The sequence below is a fragment of the Carlito syrichta genome, unplaced genomic scaffold (assembly GCF_000164805.1).
Source record: "Carlito syrichta isolate Samal-C Ts95f unplaced genomic scaffold, Tarsius_syrichta-2.0.1 Scaffold300929, whole genome shotgun sequence".
In the NCBI taxonomy this organism is placed as follows: Eukaryota; Metazoa; Chordata; class Mammalia; order Primates; family Tarsiidae; genus Carlito; species Carlito syrichta.
The window spans coordinates 3,835-12,496 of record NW_007245025.1 but is presented as its reverse complement, the minus strand read 5'-3'; the positions used below and the strand labels follow the sequence as shown (position 1 = coordinate 12,496).

The window sequence follows — 8,662 nt, the reverse complement described above, 5'->3', positions numbered from 1 at the left end:
TCGGGTCCTATGTTTTACCCAGACCACTTAAACAAGGGTTGTTGAAGCCAGAGGGGGAGTGGGTAATGTCTAGAGAAAATTTACAAGCAACAAAACACATGAAAATTAACATTTGAAGAAAACACAAAAAGTGCTTCCCATACCCCAAAACATAATAGAAATACAGCTCAGTAAGTCAAAGCAAAACCCCATTTGCCCACCGTGTACAGAAAAATTTTCTCAATCACTAAAACATATTTTCCTTATTGAAAGGGGGAAGATTCAGAGGTCAGTCCTAAAACTTGCTATGATTGTGCAGCATTATCACAGCATCGAAAAGCCACTCATAATCACATCATTCAAACAGCTTGGCTCCCTGAGACTCAGAGGTGTCTGAGTATGGCAGTGGTCTCAGGGGGTCACCAGGCTCACTAGAAAAAGAAGAGCAGCCAGGCAGTAGCATCTCCTTTTCATCCCCTTCTGTGGTAGAGGCCTGCAGCCCCCAGCAGCCTGTCTTGCCCTCCACCTCCTGTACATTCTTCTCTGCCTCCTCTTCATCAGGGGCCACAGGCGGCACTGTTTGGTGGCCCTGGAGTTGAAATCAGTGGCACAACAGGTGGGAGCAAAGGAGAAGGTGCTGTGCTGGGTTACCAACCCCTGCCTGCCAGGGCAAGGGGAGAATGAGACCCTGGACCCACCAGGGAAGGGCCTGGACCAATTCCAGGGATCTAGGGGACCATAGGGGGAGGAGAAATGCTCTCCCTGTGGTGCAGCTTCAGATATGCAAGGGACTGGAGAATGTTGGCCTCCAGCCTCCTAGGGCTGCTGTATTGTTTTCACTCTTGCATGGTGCAGAATTAAATGTCCACTAGGACCCTGCTGTCAACGGTGAATGAATAAAACATTGAAAACCATATGCAACCATGCTTCTTGATTGTCATCAAGAAGTTACCTCTCACACCAGTCACTCTGGAACTCAGTGAAGAAACTTTATAGCCTGTGAAGATGAACAACCTCAAATCAGAAACTACAGACTGTTGAAAACATTCGTGAACGAGAATTTTGCAAAAGTGTAAATGGCAAAACATATTCTAACAGGCAGAGAGCTATTCAGAGAAGAATAATGATGATTTTACATCATCCCAACATAGTGCAGCTCTTTGAAGTTATTGAAACTGAGAAAGCACTATACCTGACAATGGAGCATGCAAGTGGTGCTGAAGTATTTGACTATTTGGTGTGCATGGAAGGATGAAAGAAAAGGAAGCAAGATCTAAATTTAGACAGATTGTGACTGAAGTCCAATATTGTCACCAAAAATGGATCATTCAGAGAGACCTCAAGGCTGAAAATCTATTATCAGATACCAACATGGATATTAAAATAGAAGACTTCAGTGTTAGCAATGAATTTACTGTTGGCAGTAAACTTGATGCATTTTGTGGCAGTCCTCTGGCAGCCCTGGAGCTCTTCCAGGGCAAGAAATATGACAGGCTGGAGGTCGATGTATGGAATCTTGGTGTTATTTTGCTCATGTTCATCAGTAGCTTGCTCCCTTTTGATGCACAAAACTTGAAGGAGCTAAGGGAGAGAGTATTAAAAGGGAAATACAGAATTCCTTTCTGTATGTCTACAGACTGTGAAAACCTTCTCAAATGTTTCCTGGTGTTAAATCCAATTACAGGAGGCACTCTAGAAAAAATCATGAAGGACAAATGGATCCATGCAGGGCATGAGGAAGAGAAACATGAACTTAAAACATTTGTTGAACAAGAACTAGACATTTCAGACCAGAAAAAAAAATAGATATTATTGTGGAAATGGGATATGCACAGAAGAAATTCAAGAATCTCTTACAGAAAAGAATATATATTGTGTTGGTAATGGGACACTCACAGAAGAAATTCAAGAATCTCCTAGAAAAATGAAATATGATGAAATCACACCTACATATTTGTTGCAGGGGCGAAAATCTTTAGAACTGGATGCTAGTGATTCCAATTCTAGCAGCAATCTTTTACTCACTAAGATTAGGGCAAGCAGTGATCTCAACAGTACTGACCAGTCTCCTCACCACAAAGTGCAGAGAAGTGTTTTTTCAAGCCGGAAGCAGAGACAATACAGTGACCGTGCTGAACCACCTATTTCTTCAGTTGTGGCATATCCTAAAAGGAGTCAGACCAGCACTACAGACAGTGACCTCAAAGAAGATGGAATTTCCTTCCAGAAATCAGCTGGCATTGCTGTTGGAGGAAAGGGAATCACACCGGCCAGTCCCATGCTTGGGAATGCAAGTAATCACAATAAGGCATAAAATCCCTGAGTTCAAGAAAAGTTGCACTGTCCCTAGTAGTAACACAGACTCTGGCAGAATAACATGGCAAAATGCTCATGTTTTCAGTGAGAGAACTACAGCTGATAGACACTGAGTGATTCAGAATAACAGATAACAGCACGATTTCTGATCAGAAAACTCATGGCTTCAACACACAGTAATAGCAGTGCAGCCATTTCAGATCAAATCTCCTTCCCAAGAGGTTCTGCCAGTCATAGCACTTTCCATGGCCAGTCCTAGAAGTGTCAAACGGCAACATCTATATGCCCCCTTGCTCCCCTAGTCTGTTGCATGAAGGCACACCATTGTCCCAGACTTGAAGTCAAGGCTCCACTAATTTTTTTAGTAAATTAACTTCAAACTTCACAAGGAGACTTCCAACTGAATATGAGAGGGACAGGAGATATGATGGCTAAAGTCACAATGTGTTTGCTGAGTAAGAGGATGCCAGCAAAGAAGTCAAGCCTCATTCACAATGCTTCACATGGAGCATGAAGATCACTGGTTCCATGGACCCTGGGGACATGACATGGGAAATCCATAATGTGCTGGATGTCAGTAGCTGTGACTATGAGCAGAGAGAGCGCTTCTTGCTCTTTGTGTCCTTGGTGACAGGAATGCTGAGAACATGGTGCCGTGGAAGTTAGACGTATGCAAGCTGCCATAATTGTCTCTGAATGGGATCCGGTTTCAGCAGATATCAGGAACATCAATAGCCTTCAGAATATTCCTTCAAAAATGTCGAGGAGCTCAAGCTGTAAACCAGTAATTGTGATGTAAATTAAATAGCACGCACACACACACACACACACACACACACACACACACACGAAATGCAACCAGGATGGCAAACAAGTAATCAGGGATATTCACGTTCCTTCATCTCAGGCTCAAGATACAGTGAGTTTCCCTTCCCCATGTCACCTTCATCCCCCAGGCAGGAGGAGGTAAAAGCAATGGACTCACCAGTTGCTTAATATGTAGAATTTCTTTATAAAATAAACTATTTATAACTTGTAGTTTTCTCTTGTAAAATATGAGAAGTCTTCAAAAATTCATGGAAAATACTTATTATGTACAGCAATGCATGAATTTCACTTTTTTGCACAAAAATGGACTCATAGTAACTTGTAATACGTGTGAACAATATCTGGCTTAACGCACTAAGGATAAGACATCAGATTGAAAGTACCACATCATCACATCAGCATGAATTCCACTAAATTTGAGACAAGAAAACCAAATTTATGGCAAAACTTGTGTAGAAGAATAGTAAATCATTGACACCACATCACAGATCCAATAAGTTTAGAACAGAATAAAAAATCCTACATGGAGGCATATACTATCAAAAATACAAAATTCATAGATAAAGAAAAATCTTGGAAGAAGCTACAGAGATAATTAACGCTTACCTTTAGAGTCAAAGAGGTAAGAATTATATCAGACTTCACACCAGAAACAATGCAATCAAACAGTGAAATAAAATATTTTGCTAAAATAAAAGGACTCTTAATTTTGAACTCTGTAACCTGAAGAATTATCCTTCAAAAATGAAGTAGTAATGGAGACTTTCTCACACAAACCTGAATCAAGGGAATGTGTCCTTAGGAAACCTGGGTAGAAAGAAGTGTAAAAAGAGTGTCTATAGAATGAAGACAAATAAGAATCATTGGCAACTTTGACCTATGTAACGTAATGAAGAGTATGAAATAAATAAAATTATGGAGAGAAGGTTTTAATATTCTTAGTCTATGTAATAGCTAACAGCATGGCCCCAGTAACAGTAGCAAAAAAGAGAAAGAAGAATAATAGGAAAATCCATTCAGTGATTCTACCTTATAGATAAATAAATGATGGCAAGTTTATAAGACATGAGAGGTACTGAAAATAGTTTTTTGGAAGATACTCAAAGTTTCTCAGAAGTGGTGTAGTGTTATTTGAAAGAGGAGAGGGATTAACTTATAAATGTCAATTTCAAACTCATGGACAACATCTGGTGAAAGAGTGAAAAGAAATTATAGTATAACTGACATGCCAAAAGACAAAAAGAAATAAAATTCTACTAAATTCTCAAATAAAACCAGTAAAAACAAAACAAGAATAGAAGACAATAGAAAAAAAAAGGACAACAAATAGAAAACTAGCACATATTGGAAATATTCATACAAACACACATAATAACTATAAACATAATTGATAAATTATGTTTAAATTAGTAAAGAAATACAGAAATCCATACACTGCTAGCACAAGTTTTCAAAAGCTGTAATAGCTATTTTAATTTCACATGAAGCATATTACAGTGAAAGGAAAAGTATCTGGGGTCAAAGGGGGCATTCGGTTAACAGTAAACTGGTCAATTATTCAAGAATACATGACAACCCCTAATGTGTGTAAAACTAACAACAGAGCTTCAAAATGACTGAGACATAAACTGATAGAACTATGGAAAGAAATAGATGAATACACTATTATACATAGAATTTTCAACACCCTCTTCAATCATTAACAGATTCAGCAGGTAGGCAATCAATAAGAATATAGTTGAATCAAACAGTATCAATCAACTTAATAGGTCTCCATCTATGAAATGGTTCACCCTACAATAGCAGAATATACATTCTAACCATCTGACATCTAACATTCACCATAATAGACCTCACTCCAGGTTTCAAAACACACCTTAATAAATATTAAAGAAAAAACACCACAGGAAGTTTGTTCTGGGACCACAAAAGTCTGAAACTAAATAACACAAAGATAGCTGGAAAAATACAAAACGTTTGAAAGTCAAACAACATACTTCTAAAGAACACGTTTCAAAAAATTGTCTCAACAGAAATTTAAAAATATTTCTAGGATTCTGGGAAGATGGTGATGGAACTGGTCAGAGTGGGTGAGTTTGTGTATGGGTGAGTGTGTGTAAGGACAAATCTGCATATGTATTTGTGTGCAAGTGAATGAGTGAATGACCAAAAGAGGGGACACAGGAACAAGCACCAGAGGTCCACAACTAAAGTGGCTGCCATCTATCAAAGTTCTGAATTTGGCATTCCCTGCTTGCAGGAACATTGACATTCTTGGAGCTTTTCTCAAAAAAAGGTTCTCTGAGGCTGCCTCTCATCACCTTTCACCTGACCTGACACCATTACCTCTGGGGAAAGTTTGGAAATTGGCAGCGGAGACTGTGAAGAGAGTGCAGGGGGTAATCTGAAGCAGAGTCCTCCCAGAGGAGAAGATGCAGATTGTCACCATTTCCTCGGTCCCAGCAGAGAAATTCTCCAGCTTCCCCATTACTGACTAGACTGCATGCTGAAAGTGAGGTGCAAACGCTGCACCCTCTGGGATTGATCATCACTGGCCCAGAGAGGATAATCCAGGTCCATGATACCCAGAGAGACAGAGACAGTACTGAATCCCAGATGCACTATCCCGCATACTGGCCCATTCACAGGACAACATATGCAATCAGTGTGGGAGACCTAGCAGCAGATGAGTAGGCGTGAGTTGTGAACAGATCCACCCTCCCTTCCCCCAGCATTTGGCTTGTAGAAAGGACTGAACACAAGTGGGTAGAGAAACCACAAACAGTACTCTGATGACCTGGAGAGCGGGGGGTGGGGGAGGGTTCTAGATTCGGCAGTCTGCCTTCCTTCCATGTAAACCAAGAGTGACAGTGCTTGGATACCTAGCAAAAAGGAACCCGAAGTTCCAGAAATGGCCGCAAGAGGGATTGCACGACTCACACAAGTTTTCAATTTTGGGGGGCTTGCTCACTCTATCTATATATTTGGATTTGTGTTCTAATTTGATTTGTACATTTTTCTTCCTCTTTTTTCGTGTATGGACATAGTTGGGGGATAGTGTGTCTTCAGTTTTTGTTTGTTTGCCTATTCATTTCTTTGCTTGCCTTGTTTCCCTTTTCTGCTTCTTTCTCTTCATCTTCCTTTTTTTCACTTCTTTTTTCTCTATTTTTTTCTCTATTTTTTCAGGGCTAGGTATACAAATGTTCATTATAACCCTTGTTGATGAGGTGAATGAGTGAATGACCAAAGGAGGGGGACACAGGAACAAGCACCCAAGGTCCACAGCTAAAGTCACTTGGGTGTCAGGGGATATACATATTATCCTATCACATGGACATATTGTGAAGTGGTGCAAAGTGGGTTCCTGGGAACCCACACCCCAGTCACCCCATTGGCAGGCAGCTTCTGAATCTTAGCTCCCCCATTACACCTTATTGAAATCTCAAAACTGCAAAAAGACGGCACAGCCTCCCAATCCCAGCTTCAACATTGAACAAATCTAGAGGCTCTACATAGGGAAAAATGGGGGTTCAGCAAGCAGAAGTGAAAGCTATCTTCCCTCTCACTGAACGATGAAATTAAAGAGGGGGAAAAAAGAAAAAAAAAGTCTGTCACTAATGAAGAAGGATAAACAGAAGAATACAAGTACACCCCTGATCTCTAGAAAGACATCACCTGAGAATACAAACCTTGGACAATGAAGAACACCCAGAATGACTTGCATCAGACCACAAAAGCAGATATCAAGGTATGGATGGAGAGGATAGATAAAATTCAAGAAAGACAAGAAGAAAGAATGAAAGAGTTTTTAACAGAGAAGATGGCCATAGAGAACATGTGTGAAATAAATAACAAAGTGGCAAGCATGGAAAGCAGAATTAACCAATCAGAAAAAAGAATGTCACAGCTTGAAGACCAAAATATGGAACTAACCCAAACTGTTAAAAACATAGAAAGAAAGCTTAAAAAGAGAGGAAAAACCATCTAAGAAACAGGCAGTTATATTAAAAGGTCAAACTTTTGCCTGAATGGTATTCCTGAAGCAGCAAGTGAGACAGAGACAGCTTGGAAAAATCATTCCATCAGGTTATCCAAGAAAACATTAGAGGTGTTACCTTTCAAACCCAGGTGTTTCAGAGAACACCTACAAGGCATCAAATGACAAGACAAACTCCCAGATGCATAGTAATTCACATACACAAAGTAGGTATAAAAAAAGAAAGAATCGTAAAGGCAGCAAGAATGAAAGGTCATGCTACCTACTGTGGAAAATCAATGAGAATAACAGCAGAGATTCCTAAAAGATCTAAAAATTGACCTTCTATATGACCCTGCAATCTCCCTACTGTGAATATGTCAGGAGGAATTCAAATCACTCTATGAAAAGGATACCAGCACACACATGCTTATTGCAGCATTATTCATAATAGCAAACACATGGAACCAACCATGCTGCCCATCAAAACAGGACTGAATTAAAAAATGTGGTACATATACACCATGAAATATTATGCTGTCATAAAGAAGGATAAAAATATGATCTTTAAAGCAACTTGGGTAGGCTTAGTGTATGTGATATTGAGTGATCTATCACAGAAACAAAGAACTGAGTATCACATGTTATCACTTATAAGTGGACCTTGAGCAATTATCATAATACCATACGAAAGGGATTGACAGTAGTGGGAAACTTCCAGGGGAGGTCAGGGAACACCTCATCAACAAGGGTACCTGCATAATGAACATTTGTATACCTAACTCTGAATTGTACCCCACATCTTTAAAATTAAAATTTTTAAAAAAAGAATAGCAGCAGAATTATCTACATAAATGCTACAAGCTAAAAGAGATTGGTCCAATCTTCAAAGTTCCCCCAAATATACGATTTCAACTACAAATTTCCTGCCTAGCTAAGCTAAGCTTCCTCAGCTATGGAGAATTAAAAACTTTTCCAGACATCAAATCCCTAAGAAGACGTGCTGCTTTCAGACCAGCGCTATGGGAGATGCTTAAGAAGGTAATAAAGTGAAGAAAGAAAAAGAAAAGAGTGACCATGTACTTCCCAAGTAAGGGTAAACACAGGATCAGCAGAGAATACCCTGTGATTACAAACTTGAAAGCACACACATATATCAACACAAAAGTTAAATGAAAATAAACAAAAATTTTATAAGAGTCCCATGACCAGGATGAACTCTCACATTTCAATAATCAACATGAATGTGAATGAGCAAAATGCACCACTGAAAAGACATAGAATAGCAAAGTGGATTTAAAAAAAAAGAAAACAGCAACCCAACAATATGCTGCCACCAGGAAACACATCTCACTATAAAGGACACCCAGAGACTCAAAATTAGAGGTTGGAAAACAAGCATTTAGGTGAACAGAAAAAGACACCCACACACACAGGAGTTGCAATTTTAATATCAGACAAAACAACTTTAAGCTATCAAAAATTTAAAAAGATACAGAAGGACACTAGTAATGATAAAAATTTCAATTCATCTACAAGAACTATCCATCCTAAATATATATT

At 39.3% G+C, this 8,662-nt stretch overlaps 1 pseudogene; it reads left to right on the top strand.

Annotated features, from left to right (window-relative positions):
- The first annotated feature begins 840 nt into the window (after positions 1–840).
- On the top strand, positions 841–3,083 carry LOC103257004 (annotated as a pseudogene).
- The last annotated feature ends 5,579 nt before the right edge of the window (positions 3,084–8,662 follow it).